This window comes from Patagioenas fasciata, chromosome 4 (genome assembly GCF_037038585.1).
Source record: "Patagioenas fasciata isolate bPatFas1 chromosome 4, bPatFas1.hap1, whole genome shotgun sequence".
NCBI lineage: Eukaryota > Metazoa > Chordata > Aves > Columbiformes > Columbidae > Patagioenas > Patagioenas fasciata.
In genome coordinates, this window is record NC_092523.1 from 1,984,207 (window position 1) to 2,010,809 (window position 26,603).

A 26,603-nucleotide genomic window follows, 5' to 3' on the forward strand; every position below is an offset into this window, starting at 1 on the left:
GCATCACTGAGAGCTTTGGGCGAAGCTCCTCGCTAACCCGCTGCTACCAATGAATCTGTGGTGCAAATTCAAAGCTGAAAGAGGGTTTTTATTCTCCCCGTTTCTTTCATAAATTAATGTATAGCACCATTAAAGGTGAGATCACAGCGAGGTTCAGCCACAACTGAAATCACCCTCATCCCTCCACCTGAGCTCTGAGAAGATTTTCCCTGCTCACCCCACACTCCCTGTGCATTTCTTCAGGACAAAAAGGCCAAGAAGACATCTAAAAACTCAAGGGTGGTAAAATACAGGTCGAGGTTGGCCAGAGAGGTGGTGGATGAACCATCCCTGGAGACATCTCAGGCCAGGTTGGATGGGGCTCTGAGCAACCTGAGCTGGTGAAGATGTCCCTGCTCATGGCAGGGGTGGCACTGGGGGAGCTGGGGAGGTCCCTTCCAACCCTGTTCTACAATTCTATGACCCCACACTTCCAGCACAGCTCTGCCCATCCTCCCAATCACCCTGCAACACCACCGACCTCATCCCAGAGCTGTTCACCTCATTAAAAAGCTTCACCATTTCATGTGTCCACTCTCCCACCAGCTCCTCAGGAGGATTGTGGAGGTCACCAGGTGCTGGGAGAGGCAGAAGCCACCAGGTCTCGAGAAGCCACCAGGTCTTGGGGACAGGGCAGCAGGAAATAAGTGTCCCCATGGCCAAGAGACGAAATCCTCGACCCCACCACTCAGCTCCTTTGCCACTGGGAACAAACCCCAAGCCAAGTTTCTATTGCCTATTTTAGTGGTGGCTTTGAGAGAAGATGAAGCATCTGGACCAACTTCGCAATATCCTCTGAAAAATTAAACTATTTTGGATTGCATTTTCAGGGGGAAAAACTGTTTTCCAGAGAAAGGAGAAGCAAAAGCGATGCGAGCTGGGCCGGAGATACCGCCCGAGGATTCTCCGTAAACCTGCCTCTCCACATTGGAGGGAAGCCCTTCAGCCCCACAGGGTGCTTGAGCGGTTGCGGACGCCAGGTCCTCCTTGTTCCAACCCAACTAATGGCTTTAACTGTAGGAGAAGAGAAGGAACAGCAAAGACCTTTGAAACCATGCCCAAAAAAATGTAGAGCGTGTTCACATTTTAACAGTTTCCCTGAAATTTATGGCCTAGAGACCTGCCAAGTTGACCAAAAAGCATCTCCCTCCCAGCACACTGTTCCCTGTACTTTCTTTCTTGAGCCTTTTTTGACTACCCCAAGAATGAGGTGCTCTCTCCTGAGATGTTACTCCAACAAAAAGCTTCTCCACGCCAAAAATCTCTCTCGACACTATCCACGTTCTTCTTGCACACAACTTCATCCTTTTCTCTTCGGTGCATCCCTCCATCACCTCCCTAGATCTTTTGATCACTCACATATTACATTCTCCTATGAACACAAAGTCTTTCTTCGCCTTGATGGCAGTTTCAGCTTAGATCACCCGGTGTCCCATATCTGACCTGTTGGAGACTGTACAACATACGTCTTTTCACATAATGTTACTCCTCTGTATTCTATTTTTTTAATATTGGCAAAAACCCAAACGAATAGAAATAAGCTGCACCAGAACCAGAGCTGACCTGCACGTGAGCACGTCCGCTCGGAGCAGAGCCGCGTGTGCACGTGTCCTGTTCCTGCTCTCCCTGTCCCCCCAGAGCAAACTGGTCCAACTCCTTAATTTCCTCCTAAAAGCAGCTCTTTCACTCTGTAAAGACGCATCGCACCTGCAGCACTTCTCTTTTTCAACAAAACCCATGGTGCACATGAGTCACCATCCCTGGAGGTGTTTAAGACGTGTAGATGAGGTTCTTGGGGACGTGGTGGGCTTGGTAGTGTTGGGTCAATGGTTGGACTCGATGATCTTCAAGGTCTTTCCCAACCTAAACAATTCTGTGATTCTATGCAGACCTCAAGCAGGTCTGAGAAAAAGGAACACGTGGGAAAGACCAACGGAGCAACCCAAACTCTGATGGACCTCCAAATCCACCACCGACCTTCTGCAGAAGCAAGACGCCGCTATTACACATCGTGACAGAGGCAGCATCCTCACTCCTTCTCAGTTTCTTGTGAGTTCAACCCATGACTTGGAGAAATCAAATATTCATGGTGAGGAGAGGAGAAGGAGGTCCCTTTCCTGACCATCTGTTCAGTGTTAACGAGAATAGATTTTGCCCAATTCTCACAGAATCCCAGAATGTCAGGGATTGGAAGGGCCCTGGAAAGCTCATCCAGTGCAATCCCCCCATGGAGCAGGAACACCCAGCTGAGGTTCCACAGGAAGGGGTCCAGGCGGGTTTGAATGTCTGCAGAGAAGGAGACTCCACAACCTCCCTGGGCAGCCTGGGCCAGGCTCTGACACCCTCACCCCCAACAAGTTGCTTCTCAGATTTAAGTGGAACCTCTTATGTTCCAGTTTGAACCCACTGCCCCTTGTCCTGTCACTGGTTGTCACCGAGAAGAGCCTGGCTCCATCCTCCTGACACTGCCCCTTTCCATATTGATCCCCATGAATGAGTCCCCCCTCAGTCTCCTCTTCTCCAGCTCCAGAGCCCCAGCTCCCTCAGCCTTTCCTCACACGGGAGATGCTCCACTCCCTTCAGCATCTTGGTGGCTGCGCTGGACTCTCTCCAGCAGTTCCCTGTCCTTCTGGAGCTGAGGGGCCACAACTGCACACAATATTCCAGGTGTGGTCTCCCCAGGGCAGAGCAGAGGGGCAGGAGAACCTCTCTGACCTACTGACCACCCCCTTCTAACCCACCTCAGGTACCATCGGCCTTCCTGGCCACAAGGGCCCAGTGCTGGCTCATGGTCACCCTGCTGTCCCCAGGACCCCCAGGTCCCTTTCCCCTACACTGCTCTCTAACAGTTCATTCCCCAACTTACACTGGAACCTGGGGTTGTTCCTGCCCAGATGCGAACAAGAAGAATCCAAGCTACACTTCCAAATTACACATTCATTGTAATCACTGGTCCAGGAAAAACCCTCAATAATGCCTCATATTTTTAAAATTACCCAGCAGAACTTTCCTTCTCAAATTAGCTTTGGAGTTCACAGAGTTGGCAACGAGAGGCAGATAATTAAGACTGTAGATGAGCACCACATAAGGGAAAACAGAATATAATCACAAGAATGCAAAAACAACAGCTGAAAAAACCCAAAAAAGTTTCATGATTTGGTAGCAGCAGAGCTGAGAGCAAACCTGGCTGTGAGTTGCACAGGGAAAATCGCGCTGTGAGCTTTGTTCTGCTCTTGTCCTCGGCAAACGATTAAAATACTCAGTAAAATGGGACTTTCCAGATCCAGAATGCGTAGATGACAATAGTTTGAATCATTAAATTTCTGCTTACCTGGACACAGAAATGCGCCCTGTGTACTTCATGTTAATGATAATTTACTCACTGTGTCCAACTGGGTAACATGTGCCATAATTACCCATCGGTGGAGTCATCTCCAATGCTTTGTACTTACAATATCATCAGTTCATTCCTTAAAAAAGAGTAGATCTTCCAAGCTCTTGCATTAAAATATCAATACAAGGACAGCAAGTAAGGTGATGTGCTACGATAATATATGCTGAGTAGATTCCTCCCTTGATAAAGCCAAGCTGGGCTTAGTTTATAGAGTATATATGTGGACACCAGTTGATGACGCACGCAGAACAAGCAGAAATAGCCCAAATTCACTTGGAACAGCTCGGTTTTAAATGCATCACAGAATGTTTTTGTGGCACCCGATCCATAGACCAAGCCACTCGCATCCCTGCGGCTCCGGTTTAAGCAAAGAGTGATTAATTTGGCTTCGTCCCTCGTAAATTAGAATCTTAAACCCACTGCCCATCTGGATGTATTAATGCATTAGCACCTGTTAGCGCATGACCTGGGCTGCTCTTAAGTTTATCTCTGGGTTTCACTCGCTCTTCATCCGTCTTTGACTTCGGGCCACAGAAATTCTCAGGCACGTGTTTTGGGAATTCTCCCACCTTTAAGAGAGACTTACAGAGCATCTCGCAAGAGCACAGCTGCACTCTCACAGCCCATCTCCATCTCCATCTCCATCTCATCTCCATCTCCATCTCCATCTCCATCCCCAGGCCTTGCACAACTGTTTCCCAAGAAGCCGCTCGGTATTCATCCATGTAAAAACACATTCAATGACTGCATGCTAGAATCACAGAATCATTTTGGTTGGAAAAGCCCCTCAAGATCATTGAGTCCAACCACAATCCACCCCTGGCACTGCCCCATGTCCTGAGAACCTCCTGTCTGTCTGTCCAGCCCTCCAGCGATGGTGACTCCAGCACTGCCCTGGGCAGCCTGTTCCAATGCCCCACAGCCCTTTGGGCAAGAAATTGTTCCCAGATCCAACCTCAACCTCCCCTGGGTAACTTGAGGCCGTTTCCTCTGGTCCTGGCGCTTGTTCCTGGGGAGCAGAGCCCGACCCCCCTGGCTCCAAGCTCCTTTCAGGCAGTTCAGAGATCAGAAGGTCTCCCCTCAGCTCCTGTTCTCCAGCTGAACCCCCAGCTCCCTCAGTTGCTCCTCACAAGACATCAGCACAGGTGACCGACCACCTTGATGTGTACCTGGCTGGCACCCACCCACACTTGGTTGAGCAGTAGGGTTCAGAAGGTTGAGTTACTGGGTCATGCTCTACATGGAGGTCTGTTAGCAACTGGAGAATGACAGCAAGGGTTGTGGGACCTCCCTCACTTAACATCTTCAGAAGTCACCTGGAGGAGGCAATGGACCTGGTCTCATCCACTCTGCAGATGACCCCAAACTGATGGAAAAGTCAATATGCTCAAGGGTAGGGCCACCATCTGGAGGGGTCTTGGCAGGCTGGAGGAATGTGCCAACATGAACGTGATTAAATTCAACAAGGGCAAATGCCAAATATTGCATATGAAATGGAAGAACCCCTGGACCCCTTGCAACAACGGAGGCTGAGGAGCGCTGCTTTGGGAACACCTCTGTGGGTAAGGACCGCCAGTTTTGGTAGACATCAAGCTGAACGCGAACCACCAGTGCATGCAAAAGGAGCCAAAAGCACCTGGGGATGTAATCCTAACGCCTATGAGGAGGTCATTCAGAAGATGGAGCCAGGTCAACCTCACGGTTCTGCATGGCAGGAGAGACAATGGCTACCAACAAGACAGAGACATTTTGAGTGGCTGTAATGGAAAGCTTGTTCAGAACAAGAAGAGTCAGGCAGCAGAACGAGCTCTCCAAAGGTGTTTTACAGTCAAGCTTTCACCACCAGACTGGACAAAGCCCTGAGAAACCTGGTCTGATCTCACGGTTGACTTGCTCCGAGCAGGAGGTCGGATCAGAGACCTCCTGAGGTCCCTTCCCACCTGGGCGATCCCATCCTGCGGGACACACGCTTCGCAAACAGGCTACGCAGAGACTCTGAAGCCTCCAGGTATTATGCGTGGTTTATTTCCCTCCCTGGCCTCCAAACGTCCTGTTCACCAGCCATTTCCCATGTGCCGTGTTCTGCGAGGGGGAAAGGCCAGAACTGGGGCCACAAGACCCATTTCAGGGGGGTTATGTTCACGGTTCAGCCAATTTCAGTCTCATTTCTATAAGAAACAGTATATCCCTCTTCTCCCCCGTCACCGAGCGGGAGTGCTGGGATGTGTCACCCCTCACCTGGCTGAAACGGCCCCTACAGATAGTGTTTCATTTTCATTTGCCTACAAGCGCCAAACGACGTTTGGCATCGTGTCAATGCCGAAGAGCCGCCCGGTCGAACCTGGATCCACCTCTGCTCCCCTCTCCTAACCCCCCGATCTCCACGGGCACCCCCAAAACCAGCCCCCCGTGCCCCCATGGTGGGCAGCTCAGAGCAGCAATTTGCATGGGACCTGCCTCATCCAAACGTTTTAAAACCCTGCCAACAGCCACTTTTTACCCCAAAAGAAGCGGTTTGTTTTAAGGACAGATGATCATCCAGCTCTTAAAGAAACCAACAGGAGCTTGTACGCTAATTAGAAATAAGTTGCAAGAAAATGAGTTTACAAAACAAGCTTCACATGCCATGAAGATCTCCCAAGATAAGAGAACACCAGTAGCCGCTAATGAAACACAAAGAAGTGCGACTCTTTAGCTGATGCTTAACTTTAAAAACGTAAGTATTCCCAAATAATGTAGCAGAGGCACACGGGCGCAGGTGCTCAGCACGGAGCGTGCAAGCGCTTTGCTGAATCAGGATCAAAAAGGAGGCGCTTTGCTCAGCCCCGCGGAACCGCTTGTTGACTGTAAACGCCACCTCGATACCGACAACAAGATAAAGCTGAGCAGAGAACTGCGTGGGGGGAAGAGAGCGCAGCGCCGCGTTTGAGGAGAGACGGCCCCCCAGGGCTGCGGGGCCAGCGCCTCACGAGCGGCTGCGGGCGGAGAACGGGCACAGCCCCTTCTCCTGGCCCGGGATGTCTCCAGCAGCCTCGCTGGACTGGTCTGCTGTGCTGCTTTGCTGGCCGGTGTCTCATCCTGCTGAGCACGCAGATAAAGGGCACTGAACGGTTTGGGTTGACGGGACCTCCCCAGCTCCCCCAGTGCCACCCCTGCCATGAGCAGGGACATCTTCACCAGCTCAGGTTGCTCAGAGCCCCGTCCAGCCTGGCCTGGGATGTCTCCAGGGATGGTTCAGCCACCACCTCTCTGCCCAACCTGGGCCAGGCTCTCACCACCCTCAGGGCCAACAATTTCTTCCTTTGTCCAGCTTTGGGCACACACATGGAGCCATCTCCTTCACAAAATCCCAGAATCCCAGAATGTCAGGGGTTGAAGGGCCCTGGAAAGCTCATCCAGTGCAATCCCCCCATGGAGCAGGAACACCCAGCTGAGGTTCCACAGGAAGGTGTCCAGGCGGGTTTGAATGTCTGCAGAGAAGGAGACTCCACAACCTCCCTGGGCAGCCTGGGCCAGGCTCTGACACCTTCACCCCCAACAAGTTGCTTCTCAAATTCCACTGGAATCTCCTGTGTTCCAGTCTGAACCCATTGCCCCTTGTCCTGTCACTGGTTGTCACTGAGAAGAGCCTGGCTCCATCTTCCTGACACTCCCCGTTTCCATATTGATCCCCATGAATGTGTTTCCCCCCTCAGTCTCCTCTTCTCCAAGCTCCAGAGCCCAGCCCAGGCAGGATTTGATCTCCGCTTCACCCAACCCGAACTCCAACCGGTACCCTAGATGGAAGATCATCACCCAGTTCTTCTTTAAATTGGTAAATCCCAAGTTTCAAAGTGAATTTCATGTTTCAGGGCTTGTGTTCAACCATAGTGAACTGCCTGACTTAGTGGACTTGTACTCAAGCACTTAGAGAGCCGGCAAAGCGGCAGAAGGCTGAGAAGCACAACCAAAGCCATGCCAAAGGAAAAGAGCCCTCCAGAGACCACATCGTACCAAGGCTGAGCAGCCCATTGAAAGACCCTCTGAGAACAAGCAAGAGCTGCAAGAGCAGAAAGGCAACCCAGAAGGGCCCACAGGAGCTCCAGCACACTCTGCCCTCCTTCCGATCACTTGTTTAGTAAGTTAATTTAAACTAAAAGACAACTTACAAAGCAAAAGCAAGAAGAAAGCAAAGCTCGAAGTCTGGGCCTAACAGGGAAAGCGACCTCCCTCCTGCTCCACCTGGTCCAATGTGGTTGGCAGGTGCTGGTGGTGCTACCTGGGCCACCTCTATCAGCAGAGATGGAGAAGATGGGAGAGAAATCCCCTCCTGGTCCCTCCAGACACAGCATCAGGGGCCCAGGTGAGCTCCCAGGAGGAATTCATCATCACCATCGCACCAGAGATGGGATTAAAGGCAGGATGAAGATGCACGTGGCTTTGCTTGAGCGCTGATTCAAAACGGCACAAGAGCCACCGCGTGTCCCAGGGCAAACTTGGAGACCTGCAGCGGATTTTAACACAGATCCTCACCTCCCTGGCCACGAAATAGTTAACTCGAGAGGAAAATAGGTAAGATTTCCCCCTTTCTCCACCATCCTCCGAGGTGGACGTCCAACAGCTCCTCTCTCAAAGGAGCCGTGCTCCTTCCTCCCAGAAAATAAGGCCATTACCCCCGTCCCGCTGCCGGAGCCGGCGGTGCAGCATTGTTCCCCAGCCCTGTCTATAGGAAGCAATATCTATTTTCCATTTAGACGAAGGTAAAGCCTTTAATTTCACCCTCCCGGCTGCAGCTGGAGTTCCCTTTTAACTGCTTGGCCACTGGAGTGAAGACAGTTTTATATGGAAGAAAACGCTGAAAAGGCCACTTTAATATGCTCGCATGTGAAAAGGGGAGAGCTTTTCATACTGCACGGTAATGAGGGTCAGCGGGATATTACACTTCACCATATGGCTAATTTGCACAGCAGGTCAAACGCTCTATTTGCTTTTTGATTTTAAAGACCGGCCCTATAGATTAAGCCGCGCTAAAACAAAACATACCAAAAATAAGAAAAACATTACAAAGAAGAAAGAAGCGTGAGGAGGAGATGCCCTCTCATGTTCAAGCCTGGTAGCGCATCCATAGTGTGCAGGGGGGGTGTTAAGATGTAATAAAGATAAGCGGGGTAGGGATGATGTTTTGGGGAACCCCGCTGCTTCAGCATCCCCCCCCGCGCCCATAACGGGGCTAATGAGGCTAACGAGGGGCTCCACTGATTAGCGCCATGGTTCTCCTAAGCCTCGAGTGTTTTTCCTGGCGTGTGGCGGTGGCCCCGATGTGACCCGATGAGGTGCTTCCCGTCCCCACGCAGCGCCCAGCAAATCTGGAGGGTAAAGATTAGGGAACCGCGGGGGCCGGGGCGTTTGAAGAGGGTAAACACGCTGATTAACGAGCCTGCCTTTTGTAATCGCCTCCCGCCCTCCCCGAGTGTTAATTTATTAAATACCTTAACAAAGGGCCTTTATTAGCGGCCTTAGCTGGGCTGGCTCCTTTCAGAGCATTGCTAAGTACATCTAATAAAGCTTTAATTGACTATTGCTTTTCATAACCTCTGACCCGGGGCCAAGCCAGCGAAAAGAGGAGTTTTCAGCCCAAAAGGGGCTGAAGGTGCACGGGGATGGATGGATGAGAAGGGATGAGCATCACCTTGGTCCGTCTGGACCGGACGCCGAGTTCTTCCCACATCGGCCCCTTTCAGAGATGCTTTGGTTTGCCCAATAGGAGGAAATCACAACTTGGTGAGAAATGTGGAAGTTTTGTTGTTTGTGTGATACAGAATTGAGAAATAGAAGAGAACCAGATCCTGGTGCCTCCCAACCCATGTTCCCCACCAGCTGGTGCTGTAGAAAGAATTAAAACCCAATCATTTTCCCCTCTCATCTCCACGGGATCAACAGGAAAGCAACGGGAGGGACCAGAAGTAGAAAGACAAATTAATTCCTTGCTTTGGCCACGATGAGGGGTTCCCCCAATGAAGTGGTAACGTGACAGAAAGTCAAAGAATTAATAGACCTCAAGGAAAAAGAGAAAGCCACTAAAATGACTGAAATCTCTGCTGCGTGCTCCACTCTCAAGATCCTCACCAGGAACTCAAACGTTTCACCTCCGCCACCAGAATCCAGCGTCCTGCAGAGCTACCGAAGCCTTCAATGCACATAAGTAGCTATTTCTAATCCTTCTAACTGGAAAAACGTGTGAGAATGCGAATAAAGTGCCCTTCAGTCGCACAGTCCGGGAAATAAATACGTCTTCAAATGCCACAAGTTCTTCTGCCTCATTCGTGTTTACCTATAATGGTTTAACGGGGAAAAATCAGAAATTCATCATATTCTTATACAGACCCCAATTCTTGTCTCCTGCTATAAGGCAGAACACTGCTCACTTATCAGCAAGGACTATGTTTCTGCAATAAGTCTCCTTTTGGAGCTTCCTTTGTGATACATGTTCATATGGGACGGTTATTTGACTCAGTAACACATTCTTCTTAAATTCTGAGGGGCTTTTAATGACTCTGTAACACGTATCATGGATATACTTATTCTCACCTATTTTAAGTGCAGGTTTAGGTTTCTTTTTCAGCTTTAACATAGAGTCAAACGACCTTTAAATGCTGCGGTAACCACCTTGGAGTCAGCGTGCTGACCGTATCACCACAAGCCTTGTGCTCATGAAAGATATGCAAAGCCATTTCTTCTCTTTAGAATGTGACTCGTATGCCCTCAAGCTTCTGTTTTATGCTTCTGTTTTATGAGAAGGGGGCAAACACGTCACCCTGGTTCCCCAGTATCATTTCTCAGCAACTTCCAGCACACGGACACCCCGAGCTACAAACCCAGTTGTCTTCTTGCTTCTTTGTTCTTCTACAGATTTGCCCAAGGGCTTCCCGTGCCCAAGTCAACCCCCAGCGTCTGTACGACCTTATGGCAACGTTGCAGAGAAAACAGAGGTTAGAACAGACTGTGAGTCTTTAAAAACTCGGGAAAACAGCGCTTATAATTATCATAGAATCATCTGGGTTGGAAGAGACCCTCAGGATCATGGAGTCCAACCATAACCCAACTCCAGTACCAACGCATGGCCCTAAGAATCCTGTCTTTTAAACCGGGAGAACTGACTCGTTGTGCTCAGAGGAGTTAAAACCCACCAACAACTGACAACCAAGCCCCAAATGCTGGGGTCGCCCCACGGCACAGAACAGGGGCTCGGGTGCTCTGTCTTCAAAGCACTCAACGGGCTGGATGGAGCACGCAGAAAACGTCTCCTCCCCGAACGACGGGGCAAAGGAGACATCACCAACCCGGCTCTATCTACGCAACGGATCTCCCTCCCCACCCATAAAGCTGATTTCTGCGGCCAGCAGAGCCTTTGCAGGGGTCTGTCAGGCTGCAAAATGCAGTTCTGGAAGGAGTTAAACCCACCCCAAACCTCATTCTGTCCCAAACACAAGCAGGGGGGCAGGACCAGCTAAAGAACTGGTGCTTGACACTTAAACCCTGCAGTGAGTCCAGTGCAGAGAGAGAAAGAACAAACATCTGTGTACAAAGCAAACTGATTCCTTCCTACAAATAAACCTTAAAGCGAAGTCAGAAGCAGCAGGTCTGGTTTCCAGGAGGATTTGCCTTCCACGACTCATTTCGCATCTCCCACAGCATCGCAGGTGGCGGGGAGCTTTGCAAGGGGACAAGGGACGGCATCTCCTCTTTCAAGTCTGTTCCCCTGTTGAAAATTCAATGGCTGCACAAGCTAAGGATGTCCTGCCATGGGGAAGGGCGTTTCACACCCACCTTCACCGCTCGTGTTGGAAGCAGACAAGGCAGCGGGCAGGGGAGAGGACAGGGAGACCAAGACCTGCTGCTCTTCCCAAGCCTGATTGAAGTTTCACATTAAACTTGAGATTCTGAATGCAGCAACAGATGCGGCGAGCCTTTGGTTTCCCAAAATGAAGTCGTTTTTTGGGCAAGAACTAGGACAGAAGCTCTCCGAAGGAACGCAGAACTGCTCGGTGCAGCGAAGCGCTGCTGCATCTGAGCTGCAAGGGGTGATGGTTTGAAACTAAAGGAGGGAGATTCAGGCTGGACATGAGGAAGAAATTGTTGGCCCTGAGGGTGGTGAGAGCCTGGCCCAGGTTGGGCAGAGAGGTGGTGGATGAACCATCCCTGGAGACATCCCAGGCCAGGCTGGACGGGGCTCTGAGCAACCTGAGCTGGTGAAGATGTCCCTGTCATGGCAGGGGTGGCACTGGGGGAGCTGGGAAGGTCCCTTCAACCCAAACTGTTCTGTGATTCTACAATCTGCAAGCAGCTATAGAGCTGCACAAGCTAAACGAGGAGATTTTAGCAAAAAGCAGGGATTTTCAGCGGGAAGCGATTTTTCCTAATGCGACAGACAAGCAGCCACAATAAATCTTCCAAGCAATCCAAGACGCGGTTTCCACTTCAATCACATTTTAACAGGTTGAAATATTAACCAGAAATGTGTTTTCTTTTCCATTTAACAGCGGTAGAAAAATCTGGTGTATTTGCTCCTGCTCAGTCATCGGTTTAGAGCTGCTGGGTTCATTTACCAAGAGCGAGGGAGCGCAAGGTTCTCAGTCTCTGCTCCCCAAGCATCATTTGTTCTGTGATCCTGCTTGGCCAGGAGTGGGTACCACGGCTTTTCTTTCAACTAGACGGAGGAAAGTGCTGCTAAAGCCCAACACACCATTTACCATCACATCAGCCTGCTTACAGGGGTCTGCTTCGCTTGTACAACACTGAACGCACAGCCAACCTTTTTAAACCAGTGTTTCTGTATTTACCGAATCAATTCGCGATATTAAAAAGAGAGATGTTCATCCAGAAGGAACATAAAGACTCGAGGACTTCAAAATACTTCCCTCGGGGGCCTTTTCTGATCTTAACAAAATACACTTTATAATAGTTCGGAAGAAGCAGCGCTCCGAATGTGGAGTGGCTGCGCCTGACAAATGAAGTGAGGCGCGGGGCGCACGGAGTTGGGAAAGGCGATAGGGACATTAAACTTCTCTGGGATGACAGCTCGGGCTTTCACAGCTCCTTGTGGTTAATGCTGCTCCGAAGGAGGAGAAAGCAACACGCACACATTAAGGTTTGTTGGGAAGGCCTAATCTCCACCCGTGATTATTAGTCCGAAGTTTATCTCGGAGTGGTAGCAGCGCCGCAGAAGATCCAACGCGTGCTCATACCCTGAAGCCCAGTGACAGCGATAAGCAGTCAAACGCGAACTGTTTTTGCCTGGTTTTAATGGCTTTGATTTTGTTTTCAGATGACAAAATACATCAAGTAACAGCGTACGTTTCTAAACGCTACGTCAATGACCAGGACCAGACATAAACGCGGCCCTTCAGCCTCCCTGGTGGCTAATGGAATATTTCCTGTAACTGCTCCAAGGACGGACACACGAGACCTCCTACCACAACACGGCTTTTCTAGGTCAACTTAGGGAGATTTAGATTGGATATTAGGAAAAAATAATCATAGAAAGGGCTATTGGGCATTGGAACAGGGTGCGGTGGTGGAGTCGCCGTCCCTGGAGGGGTTGAACAGATTCCTGAGCAAAGAGATACCGATGATTTCAGAATAAAGATCCTACAAAGGATTAAATGTTACCTCGGCACCTCGCAGCCTCCACACCGCCCATAAAACCAGGGTCAGGTAGCACGTCTGTCCACATTGCTTCCCAGCCTTCGAAATCTGGAAACACACTTGAAGTCTGAGGTATGTGGACATTTTGGCTTAAGAGCGACTCCATCACTCAGTTCCAAAGCAGAGCAGACCCCTCGGGTCAGGGGACACAGGCATGTATCTCAGCTTCAACCGGCCCTGTCTCTGCAATAAGAGTCACCTTACCCTCCAGACAGAATATGAGGGTGAATTTTTCCTAGCGCAAAATCATAAAAGAATATATGTAATAGCTCAAAGCAACACAGGGCAAAGATACATTAATATGAAGGAGCTTCTCTGAGATATCAGTGTCCCCCAAAGGAACCTTTACTCTGGATGCAACCTGTACATAGAAGCATCATTTCAGGCATGTCTAAGAGCCCCGGGTGAGCTCATATTTTAATAGTTAGAGTGGGAATCTCACACAATCCCAGAGTGTCAGGGGTTGAAGGGTCCTGGAAAGCTCATCCAGTGCAATCCCCCCATGGAGCAGGAACACCCAGCTGAGGTTCCACAGGAAGGGGTCCAGGCGGGTTTGAATGTCTGCAGAGAAGGAGACTCCACAACCTCCCTGGGCAGCCTGGGCCAGGCTCTGACACCCTCACCCCCAACAAGTTGCTTCTCAAATTTAAGTGGGACCTCCTGTGTTCCAGTTTGAACCCATTGCCCCTTGTCCTATCACTGGTTGTCACCCAGAAGAGCCTGGCTCCATCCTCCTGACACTGCCCCTTTCCATATTGATCCCCAGGAATGAGTCCCCCCTCAGTGTCCTCTTGTCCAGCTCCAGAGCCCCAGCTCCCTCAGCCTTTCCTCACACGGGAGATGCTCCACTCCCTTCAGCATCTTGGTGGCTGCGCTGGACTCTCTCCAGCAGTTCCCTGTCCTTCTGGAGCTGAGGGGCCACAACTGGACACAATATTCCAGGTGTGGTCTCCCCAGGGCAGAGCAGAGGGGCAGGAGAACCTCTCTGACCTACTGACCACCCCCTTCTAACCCACCCCAGGTCCCATTGGCTTCCTGGCCACAAGGGCCCAGTGCTGGCTCATGCTCACCCTGCTGTCCCCAGGACCCCCAGGTCCCTTTCCCCTGCACTCTCACCCGTTTCGCCCTTTCTGTGCAGTCCCTCCTCCCACGGAGCCAAACCTCTGGGTCCGGAGCACCGGGCTCCAAGCTGCAGGACGGCAAACGCTCCGAAGCAATCACTGCACGCTCAAACAATGGGATATTTGTCAAAGTGCAGCTTGATCACCAGCAATCATCTGTTTTTCATAACTACATTTTGACCTAAACTGAATTGACTGAACAAGTAGCCTGTGTTTCTCATTCTGGAGAACACGGCGCAGCTCCCGCTCCATCCCACTCCCCCCTTCTCCTTTTTAAGTTGTCCTTTTGAAAAGTTACGAAGCGATGATGTAGACAGATATTTCCTCATTATGAACAGCAGTGGTTAAACATTTTCAGGTTGCGTTTTTCGGCGCTCTCGTCCCGTTCCAGGTGACCCGCGGGGTTAAGCACGGGGGGACGTGCTTTTCTCCGCTCGCTTTCCATCCACCCTCGCTGTATAGAAAAGCACAGCCCAGCAGAGGTGGTTTCTAACCGCCCGCTCTTTTCATGATATATTTCAAATTCATTAAAACTTTATAATGAACGAGCTGCTGGGGGGGAGGAAATCTATATATATATAGGACAAGCCCATAGAGTCATCCATGTGAGGTCACCATGCATAAAATCTCCAGGAGGTTTGTAGGAGAACTTGCTCTCCAGTCTCGAGGAAGGAAGGAAGCGGTAGAAATGGGTCACGAGCTTTGCAAGGAAGGATGCGACCCCAACAGCTAATCAGCCCTTGTCAGGGCTCCATCAATTAAAGACAACAAAGAAATAAATCTCAATTTAAGAAGAGTGCGGAATGAGGCCTTGAGGAGGATGAAGGACGGGTCCCCAGAAAGGCAAAGCAGCCGAGGGAAGAGGGAGGTGGAAGGATGAGGGGCAAAAATGTGCTTAAAATGATGCATTCTGCAACAAACATCACCCAATTTTCACTGCTTGCTTAATATTGAGCGTTTTAAGCTGTGTGCTTCCTAGCGGAGCACTAATAATCACTGACGGACAGGGGTCTGTGCTAATTGCAGACACACGGGTGGGGGGAAGTCCCTAAATGGGGACATTTCCATGAGGAGAAGGTGCTGAACTGCTGGATGATTTGAGTTCAACCTTCTCCGTGAACCCACAACGCGCAGCAAAGCTCTGGTCCCGCACACCACGACGGAGCAGAAAACGCTTTGGGTTGCAAAACTATATTTGCTTATTTGTGTTTTCTTCTCGTTCTTCCAATGCAGAACGTGGAGAAACAGTCAGGGAGCACAGAGAAAGAAAACCAACCTACACTACTAACCAGACCTTCTGCTCCAAGCACCACCGAGCAGCACACCCAGTATCAGCTGCACCCTCCGTTCTGGGAACAAGTCATGTCCTACAGCCTTTTCCCACGTTTGACAACGACTTTTTGCCCCGTTTTAATGCAACGATCCATACAAACCGAGTTCAAACAGGCACGCAGGATGTTGTACAATTTACTCCCAGCCAGAAGTGGCCCAGCACCACTCCTGGTTCGACCGGCCCTTAACTGCCAACCTAAACCAACACATATGTAATACAGGTTTATAGAAAATGGTTAAGTCAAGAAGCAAGGCAGTGAAAGAGCGGCGTTACACAGAGGCGTAATTAAGAACAAGCACCAGCATTTGGCTCATTTGAGCAGAACAAGAGTTCCCCTTCCTCCTGCCCATCGCCCACAGAGCTCTGCTGGGTAAAACCTGCCTTGGGTTCCTTTACAGGGAACTGCTGGAGAGAGTCCAGCGCAGCCACCAAGATGCTGAAGGGAGTGGAGCATCTCCCGTGGGAGGAAAGGCTGAGGGAGCTGGGGCTCTGGAGCTGGAGAAGAGGAGACTGAGGGGGGACTCATTCCTGGGGATCAATATGGAAAGGGGCAGTGTCAGGAGGATGGAGCCAGGCTCTTCTGGGTGACAACCAGCAATAGGACAAGGGGCAATGGGTGCAAACTGGAACACAGGAGGTTCCACTTGAATATGAGAAGAAACTTGTTCATGGTGAGGGTGTCAGAGCCTGGCCCAGGCTGCCCAGGGAGGTTGTGGAGTCTCCTTCTCTGCAGACATTCAAACCCGCCTGGACACCTTCCTGTGGAACCTCAGCTGGGTGTTCCTGCTCCATGGGGGGATTGCACTGGATGAGCTTTCCAGGCCCTTCAACCCCTGACACTCTGGGATTCTGTGATTCTGTGAACAGCCTGCACAGAGAGGCTGTGGAGCTTCCATCCCAACCAGACAAGGTCCTGAGCAACCCCAGTGCAGCTGCCCCTGCTTCTGTGGGCATCTCCAGAGCTTCCCTCCAACCTCTGTCTGTGAACAGCAGCTTCCCTATAGAGCAATAATGTATAGATTTGTGTGCACCCATACGAGCCAACATGCACCCGCTTAGTTATAGAGTCTAAACATAAAAAGCACGAGGCTTCCTATCCAGCAACAGCTGTAGAAAACGTGCACCTACGTTACTACTACAATAAAGAGTTTGCTCTTTTATTGTGTTCATTAATACTTGCAACAACTACTAAAAGGAACAGGCGCAACATTTTAAACTATGTTATTCCTTACAATTGTTCATCCTGAGGGATTTCACGGTATTTCATCACCTACAACAGTCACAGCTGGGGTAGTAAAGCTGGGAGAGAAGATTTAAACCAAGAGACTAATCCCTGCTCTCCTAACAGCTCAGTGATTAAGCCTCCGCAAAGCAGAGAAACTGGAAGATAAGTCACGCAGACCTCCAGGTAACCAGCTTCAAACGACAGATGAGCTTCTGAGAAGGCAAACATCTCGTCTTGAGAGATGCTGGAGAGCAGAGCCAAGGGAAACCCCTCCGAGGGCAACGCTCGCCTTCCCAACACGTTGCACATACCCCTGCTTTTTGGATACGGCAATCACCAACCACCAATTGGAGCTTTTTCATCACCTGTCACAAAATACAACCCCAGCTGCCTGTTGGGCTCCGAGCTGAAGCCACGTCTATCACTGTTTCTTCGGGTGTAGGGTTGGTGGTTCCGCGTCTTCCCAGCGCTGGCGGCTCCCGCAACGCGACGGGGTTTGCTCCTTGTACAGAAACGGCCCCGTTCCCACATCTTCCCGAACAAAGGGCTGCGCTAAGGGGGGGCATCTGCGTCACGAGCCCGTCCTGAGCGCCGCTCGCTCCCTTCCTGCGCTAATATTTGTAAACACATCGAGGATTAATGTCCAGGCAGCTCGAGACCCTTCGCCACAACCAGGGGTTTATTGCAAACAGGATGGCAATCATTTCCCAGATACTCGGCATATAGGCCTTTAAGATGAGAAACAATATACATAGGCAGGAAAACGGCACCGGCTGTGCGCCAAGCCCTTCTCGGAGATGCATGAAACATGGTGGTGAGGTCTTATTTTACGGCCCCCTCCTCCCCCACAAACACGCTCCCCTCTTTCAGAATAATACGAGGTTTCTGGTCAGCACATGATTATTCCCTCCGGGTTAATTTGTGTATAAAATCCACAGCTTCACTAACCCGAACAGATCATGTAGAGCGATCTTCTCAATGTCTCCTTTTCCAGCAGTCTTAGAGAACCCACACCTCACACATATTCCACTGAGATCCACTTTGAAGCCTGGGGTGATTAAAATAATTAACAGCACAATTATCTTTACAATTACAGGGCCAGTGTATCCGCAACTTTGCTTCCATGCACATCTTATTACTTTTGCTTTTTCAGTGGTTTCAGGCAAGACGCTTCACTTCTCAGAGGCGTTTCTGGGACTCCGGTTTTGGGGATAATCAAAAGAAACTGGATCCGATGCACCAGCGTCAAATTGGGTCTGGTGTTAGGTTGCAATATCCTTCACACGTCACCATGAGCTGGCACCCACAGTGCCATTTGTTTAGTTTTTAGGAGCAAAAGTGAGTCTTAAATATTGAACATTTAGCCCAGTGGAGTGGTGTCACCTGGAATTGCAGAGCACTGGGAGAGGTAACCCAAAAATGCAAAAGGATAAATTCAATTTGATTTTAGAGGGAAAAAGGTGTATAGCGAATGGGGTAAAGGGTGAAACGGACAAGCTGGGCCGTCTCCACCCCTGGAGATCTTCAAAACCCAACCGGCCGTGGCTCTGAGATCCCTGATATGACCTCAAATTTAGCCCCAAGTGAAGGGTTGGACCAAGGTCCAGCCTCAGTTATTCTGAGTCTACAGCCAGAGGATGAGAAAAGAGTGGGAATGCTTGTGAGAGATCTCCCTTTCTGTTAAACCCGGGTTTACCTCAGAAAATTCAATGGCCTGCAGGGAAATTCTTTGCAAATCAGAGCACTTCCGTCTCTATCGCTTGTTGTTTTTCAGATACCGCCACTTCTGGACACCACCACAAAGTTTCCCGGGGTAGTTGAGGCATTTTCCAAACATTCCCGGGACCCTTCTGAGCCCCAATGCCCGGAAATGGAGCAAATCTTTGAAAGAGCCTTCCCATACTCCAACAACACAAAGGGTGGTGTTGGTGTCCTGCAGCTGACCTGGATTCGGCACCACTCACAGTGAACATCTCATGACAACATCAGTCCCGGTCTTAAAGCTCCCGAGAACCAAAGTTAAAATGCCATTAAAGTTTGCTTCCAAGAAGTGGAAAAAGGCAAAAGTTGCAATAAAGACTAAAAAGATCTAAGGGGGAAGTCACGAGCTGAGTCCTCCAGGGACACATGTCCAGGAATATGGAAGAGAAGGGGACTGCGGACAACCAGAATGAACTAAACAAGAGGTTATGCCAAGGATCCAATTGTTAGCACAACAGGATTTATGGATGAGGGGCTTTAGCAAAGCTTTTGACGTGCTCTTCCACAATATTCCTGTATCTAAATTTAGACACCACAGCCTGGATGAACGATCGGTTGGATGGGTAAATAATTAGCGGGGTGGTCAGGTTCAGAGGGTCGTGATTAATGAGTCGTGCCCTACATGGGAGCCTGTAACAAGTGGGGAACCACAATGGGGTCTTGACCTGTCCTGTTTAACATCGAATCATAGACTCATAGAACCACAGATTCATAGAACCATAGAATCATAGAACCATAGAATCATAGAACCACAGAATCACAGAACCATAGAATCATAGAACCACAGAACCATAGAATCATAGAACCATCGAATCATAGAACCATAGATCATAGAATCATACAAGCATTTCAGTTGGAAGAGACCCTCAGGATCATCGAGTCCAACCATAACCTAACCAACTCTAGCACTAAACCATGTCCCTAAGAACCTTGTCTAAACGCCTTTTAAACACCTCTTCATCAATGACTTGGAAGACAAAACAGAGTCTCGTGCACTTCGGAGATGACACCAAACTGAGGGGGAAAGTCACGGAATCATAGAATTGTTATGGTTGGAAAAGACCTTTCAGGTCATCGGGTCCAACCATTAACCCAACACCGCTGATCAATGCACTCGAGAGCAGGGCCCCCACCCAGAGGGTCTCAACATGCTGGAGGAACGGGGTGACAGGAACTCAACAAAAACAAGGAGAAACGCCAAGCCCTGCACCTGGGAAGGAAGAAGCTCGTACAACAACACAGAGCGAGGAGCGGCTGCCTGGGGAGCAGCTCCGTGGACGAGGACCAAGAGCCTTGGCAGACGGCCGCGGAACACGGGCCAGCAGCCTGCCCTGGCAGCGAGGCGGCCAAGAGCCTCCGGGCCCTGCCGGCAGGAGCCGAGCCAGGAGCTGGAGGGAAGCATTTCTACCCCTCTACACAGCACTCGCTAAGGCTGTATCTGTACACCGCATCCAGTTTGGGGCCTCTCAAATACAGGCAAGGCGCGGATAAAGCGGAGAGTGGAGGTCACCAAGATGGTTGGGGCTGGAGCGCTTGCGGAGGGTTAATGGGGCTTGTTCGGTCTGGAGGAGTCGCTGTTTTGGGGGATCTAACGGCCACCTTCACAGAATCACAGAATCCCAGAGTGTCAGGGGTTGAAGGGCCCTGGAAAGCTCATCCAGTGCAATCCCCCATGGAGCAGGAACACCCAGCTGAGGTTCCACAGGAAGGGGTCCAGGCGGGTTTGAATGTCTGCACAGAAGGAGACTCCACAACCTCCCTGGGCAGCCTGGGCCAGGCTCTGACACCCTCACCCCCCAACAAGTTGCTTCTCCAATTTAACTGGAACCTCCTGTGTTCCAGTTTGAACCCATTGCCCCTTGTCCTGTCACTGGTTGTCACCCAGAAGAGCCTGGCTCCATCCTCCTGACACTGCCCCTTTCCATATTGATCCCCAGGAATGAGTCCCCCCTCAGTGTCCTCTTCTCCAGCTCCAGAGCCCCAGCTCCCTCAGCCTTTCCTCCCACGGGAGATGCTCCACTCCCTTCAGCGTCTTTGTTACCTTCAGTACCTACAAAGAGGTCGTGGAGCAGAATGTTGCCCTGCGAGGTTTTGCTGTCTTAGTGATAGAATCATAGAATCATTTTGATTGGAAGAAAACCTCAAGATCATCAAGCCCAACCATAATCCATCCCTGTCCCTGCCCCATGTCCTGAGAACCTCATGTCCGTCTGTCCAGCCCTCCAGGGATGGTGACTCCAGCACTGCCCTGGGCAGCCTGTTCCAATGCCCCACAGCCCTTTGGGGAAGAAATTGTTCCCCACATCCAACCTCAACCTCCCCTGGTTCAACTTGAGGCCGTTTCCTCTGCTCCTGGCGCTTGTTCCTGGGGAGCAGAGCCCGACCCCCCTGGCTCCAAGTTCCTTTCAGGCAGTTCACAGATCAGAAGGTCTCCCCTCAGCTCCTGTTCTCCAGCTGAACCCTCAGCTCCCTCAGCCCTGTGCTCCACGTCCCTGGAGGTTTTCAAGACCAGAGTGGATCGAGCCCTGAGTAACCTCAGAGCTGCCCCTACTTTGGGCAGGAGGTCGAAGCAGAGACCTCCTGAGGTCCCATCCACCCTGAATGATCCAGTGAAATACTGAACAGATGCAATACCCTGTTTCCCCGAAAATAAGACCTACTCCAAAAATAAGCCCTATCAGGATTTTTCAGGATGCTCCAAGTATAAGCCCTACTCCAGAAATAAGCCCCAGTTACAGTTCATTTAAAAAGTCAATTTAAATAGTGTCCAGGCAGCCATACATGTAAAAAAGGAATACGTTTTGGAGCAAAAATAATTTTATATAATTTTATATAATATATATATAATTTATATAATTTTATATAATTTATATAATATAATATAATTTTATAATAATTTAATATAAGACCCTGTCTTATTTTCAGGGAAACGGTACATTTTCCACAGGCAGGACTGACAGAGTCGGTCTCTTCTTGTGGTCACTGAGAGTGGAGTGGGACTGGGTGAATCGGAATGAAATCGGCACTAAATGTAGGATATCAGTGTATTTTCAGTGAGCGAGTGCCGGAGCAGAGCCCTGCAAAGCCCTGGGAAAGCAGGGCTGCTGTTCCCAGCCTGGCTGACAAGAAGTCTGCATCCGGGCTATTGTGGTAAACCTCCCTTTTCTCTTTTTCTTTCCTCCCCCCTAACATGTCTGTTTTCCAAGCTGAATATTTTAAGAATCAAGGCTGCCTGTGATCATATCTAGCCAGCTTAGAATGAACACTGATTTCTTTGCTGCTTCTTTGATCGAAGCCAAGTGGTTTTCTCCTGGGTAATAAGGTCACGGGGTTAAAAGAGCAATATGACAATTACAAAAGTTAAATCTATTGCCACGACAGACAGACACACTACCCAGGGTCCATTAGCACGTAGTACAGAACGGTTATCACAGGTCACTGACACCGGTTCCCTCTAATGGCTTTTCCTGTGTCCTTATCAATCCGGTGCACAAAGTGTCTCACCCTCAGCCTTTCCCTATGATCTCAGGGCTGTGTTTATAGCTATCTAACCCCAGCAGGCTCCAGCGGGTCAGCCAAGTCAGCAGACACTGAGATATGCCAGGGACACGGCGATGGGACAATCTGCAGAGCGCCGGAGATGAACAACGAGTTACCAGAGGCTTCCAGAAGGAACATTTTCCACTGTTCCAGCACCACCCCCCCCAAGAAATAAAGAGTTTTCAAGTTCTCAAGGACACCGAGGGAAAACTTTATAACCCCGATCTCAAAAACTAGGAGTAAACCACAGACTTTCCATGGTACGGTTCATGTTGCAGTATCAAATAAAAGAAACAAGGAGCGTTACAAAGAGAAAAAAGAGCCGTTCTCATATGAAAGAGAGGGTTGGGTAGCTCTTATTATTTGAATTGTGGTTCCTATAAGAGGCTTTCTCATCCCTTGAAAGAACAACTTCAATTGTTTTGCCCCGTTTACCAAAGAACAAACGTTTTGGTGGGGACGCTGGAGCCCCCCACCCGGAGAGGTGGGGACGGGGCAGGGACGCCGCGGCCACCACGGGCAACCAGCTGCCCATTTATGAGCCCCCAAAGGCACAAACAGGAGGATCAGCGCAGGCAGCACGATGCCAGCACACTCCTAACAGGAATATGGTATTGTAATTATTTAATGAGGAGGTGAACGATCCGCCACCGGATTTGCGGCATCTCCCACTTCGGATGGAGCCCCCTTGGCCCTGAGATGTGAGGTCGGTGTTTTCCATCCTCGGTCCAACAGTTCATCTCGAGTCCCTGAGCCGAAGGGTCCCAAATCATCCAAACAGAGCGATTTTAGCCATAAGCAAAACTAAACCCCAGCTTCTCCTCCCAAAGCTGAGCTTTGCGCAGCTAAGAGACATAAAACGGTGTATTCGCCACTAAAACAGGCAAGGACGGGTGGGTAAAGTCTACGCAGAACGCATCTGTTTTAATATAGGAACTTAAAGACATTTCTATTTATTATTTTTAGCAAAGTGGTTTATTTAATATTTGTTTCATGTTTTTTTTACCTTTCCTAATGGGTTCCGTGCATCAAAGCAGCTGCAGGGTTAGAGAGGCTCTGAGTAAGAAGCAATAGAGCAGATAAAAACGTCAGTGGCGAGATACAACGAATTTATAGTAAATACCTGTCAACTGCTATTTATCTAAATGATCCAGCTCTGGGATTCTCCAGGAATACTCCCCAGCCAGGAGCCAGCCCCAGTTTTCAGTCTCTATTTACATCAGAATCTGCTCTTTTTCTTTTTTCTTTCCTGTTTTGGACACTTGTTCTTTACCCTAAAACGACCCCTTTGTAGCTCGCATCAAAGAGCTGGGAGCGGCGATACCAGTGTCTTCACCAACATGTTAACAACCTCAAAGTAATTGGTTACCAATTAGCATAAAGCTACAAAAAAAAACCCACCTAGCTAAGGTAAAGCCTAAATAAGCACTAAACAGGCACCAGCGCTGGCTGGAGCAGGAGCTTAAGCAACTTAAATCACCGACACCTTATTGTGAGCGCCCTGTGTGCAAAACACTCCTGACCTTTTTTGGCTTTTCAAAAGCTTTTGTTTAATTCCTTTCTGCCCTTCATTCACTCTTTGCTTTCTGCCCGGCCACAGCTTACGGGAAACATGAAACAAGAAGCGCTTTTCATTTTATGTTGTGTAAAGCAAAGCAATTCCATGTCTTGGCCTTGAAATACAAGGCACCCAACAGCTGTTGAGATGCTCGGGCAGATAAACCATCTGGCCCACACCTCACCTTTCCTAATTTGTTTTGGATATCCATCAAAGCGACGGCAGCCTTACATAGACTTTGGTCGAAGGCAACATAAAAGATACAAACGGCAATGGCAAAATCGCTTCGCGGCGATATTCTCGTTTCTTCTTTACATAATAATATTACCATTTTCAACAAGCTTCTGCGCTAGGAAAAGATCTGCCCGATGCCAACAGCCTAACCGCGCTGCAGATGAACGTCCTTAAATAGCACATCGCTGCTGAACTGAAACTAAGCTGGGTTTAGCGTTTGCGATCAGCTAAAACTTGACACGGGCCTTGGCCAACTGACCGAGGAGAGCGGGACGGGCCCCAGGACTCGCGTGTCCTGGTCCTGCTGCTGGTTCTCCCTCTTCATCTTTCCATACGATGCTCCAGGCACCCAAAGAACCCCCATACCATAGTTCCAGCCCGTCCTTTTTGTTATTCCCCTCGGAAAAGGACAGCATGTGTTTGTCTAATACCACCAGCATTCCCACCGAGGCGCTGAGGTAGCTCAGGCATTATCGATTTGTACCAACTTGAAACCAAACCTGTCGACCGAAAAGCCCTCTTTTCACTCAATTCTGAGTTTATTTTGCCACAAGCCGAAAGCACAAGCAGGGTGAGGCCTCGGTGCAGGCACCGTCTGGGGACATAAACCCACGATGCGAGATTAAAGAGTCACACGAGCAAAGACGGCTCACCCTGCGCACGACCCGGCGCGTAACGCAAACCCGCTCTCGTGATGTTTTGTTCGGTATCCGTAGACACCCAAAGCCTCCCCTACGCCCATTTCTTCCTCGAGACGCCCTCGTTTCTCACAAGAAAAAGCATCGCCCCATGAATAGCCCCATAAAGCATCCCCACCACGGCCCTGTCCTCCCCGGAGCCGCCACCGCGCCAAGGTCCAAGTCTCAATTAACCCCCGCTTGACCTTCCTTCACTTTCTTTCTCCCTCCTCTGCCCTTCCTGAGAAAGTTCAGCGTTTCCTGGAAAAGTGGCGCTGCCTGTTTGATATTGTACTTCGCCTTGGTTGCTGAAGGAAGGATTTACAGGTGCCTGGCCCCCTCCGTAAGACCATGACCGCGGCCTGACCTCCCGTTACAATATGTGAACTCCTGCCCTGCTGATAAGGCTGGCAGATATGAGTAGGATTTTTCAAATAATCCTTTGGGAATTTATAAGCAGCGCAGCCATAAAACCGAGGTGACTGGAAGGTCGATTTCACTAAAAATAATAAATATCTCAATGTTTATTCAACGTGGGCCTTTTTAACTGCAGGCCAAGCGTTTAGATAACGCTATTGTAAATGACAAATATTAGGATTTTTTGGTAATTCTTACATTATGATCCTTCCGTCTGACACTGATGTGGCCGTTTCCCTCCGCGCGGGTTGGATCTCCGACATTGTTCAACCCACGTTGGGCCTGGAAAGCCGGGGCAGGATTCAATCACAGGTCAGAAAGAGGGCAGTTTTCTTTTCGGGAGCTTTCGCTGTGGTTTGGTACCTTTTCCTCTCGCTTTTGTACGACCAACGCACCTTCTTTAGAGCTCCCCTGTATGTTTTTTCACATTATTAGGGCTTCTGGAGAAGGAGCAGGGGGAAAGCATTGAGTATCTCAGCTCAGGATGGGGACAGAAGACACTAAGCCACTGGCACAAAACCAGGTTTAACGTCACCATCGCCAGGCCCACCGCGCTATTCCCACCCAGATCCATGGCCAGGAAACTTCCAGGAGCAGCATTTCCCTCCCTCGGAGGACAAACTGTTGTATTTCAGGTTAAAAAGCAAAGCAACAAGACAACAACAAAGCCCCAATGTAGAAACGAGACCATTCTAGACATGCAAAACTCTTATATCCACCGGCAAAAGCTCTTCATCCTTTTCCTAACAGCTTTACGGATAAATACGCAAATAAATAAACACATTTGCGTTAAATGCGTGTAATCTACATAAAAAGGGCTCCAAATTCTGTTTGCATTGCCTGAAGTTTCCCCAAATAGAGCGACACTTTGAAATGCAGCAAGCAGCTCGGCCCGTTGTAATCTCCAGTTCGCACACCCCCTGAACTGGGCTCCCAGCGCCGCCTTTCAGGGGGAGGTTTTAGTCCAAGATCAACAGAGTAACGCGTTTTGGGGAGGTTAACTTCTTCATTCCAATAAAACATCAAGGCAAGGTAGCCAAATTACATAATTATTACCAGCTGAGGGCACAGAATGAGTTTTATGTAAGTGTCTTTCATGACAATTCTTGCGCAAATTCATCCGTATGTATCGCTGGAGAAAAGTGGCTTTAGCAGCGCCTCACAAACAATTCTCTCTCAAGGCTGTGGAAAGGGAGGAAAGCTGGGAAGGAATTTCTCCTTTCATGTGTTACCAGGGCTTCCAATTGCTCAACCGCAGAGAGGAGCCCTCGGCCAGCGGCCCCGGTGCAAAGGGCCCTAAAGGATGGAGAACAACATGGGTGCGCAGATATCAGGCTCATAGGGCTGAGGGCAGCGTGGAAATTACAGGTTGAAGGGTAAGCTACAAAGGGCATCTTGCCTGCCCTCGTTATAAATAAATAAGTTAAAAAATCAATTATTTATGTATTCAGAGTGGGTAGAGAAAAGGCAGCTCGGTCAGCAGAGGTGGGAGCGCTCGAGAAGCTCTTGAGAACACGACGCAGTTCAGAGTGACGCGCAGCACCTGGCACAGAGCTGGCCGGAAAGCACAACCATGGGGAAACCGCAGTCAAACGGGGGATTTGGTGGGACGGCAGCAAA

General features: G+C 49.7%; 1 protein-coding gene across 7 annotated transcripts in view; it reads right to left on the reverse strand.

The window, feature by feature from the left end:
• The window catches only part of EXOC6B (exocyst complex component 6B), a 317,698-nt gene that overhangs the window by 130,536 nt on the left and 160,559 nt on the right, over positions 1–26,603 (reverse strand). The window lies entirely within an intron of this gene.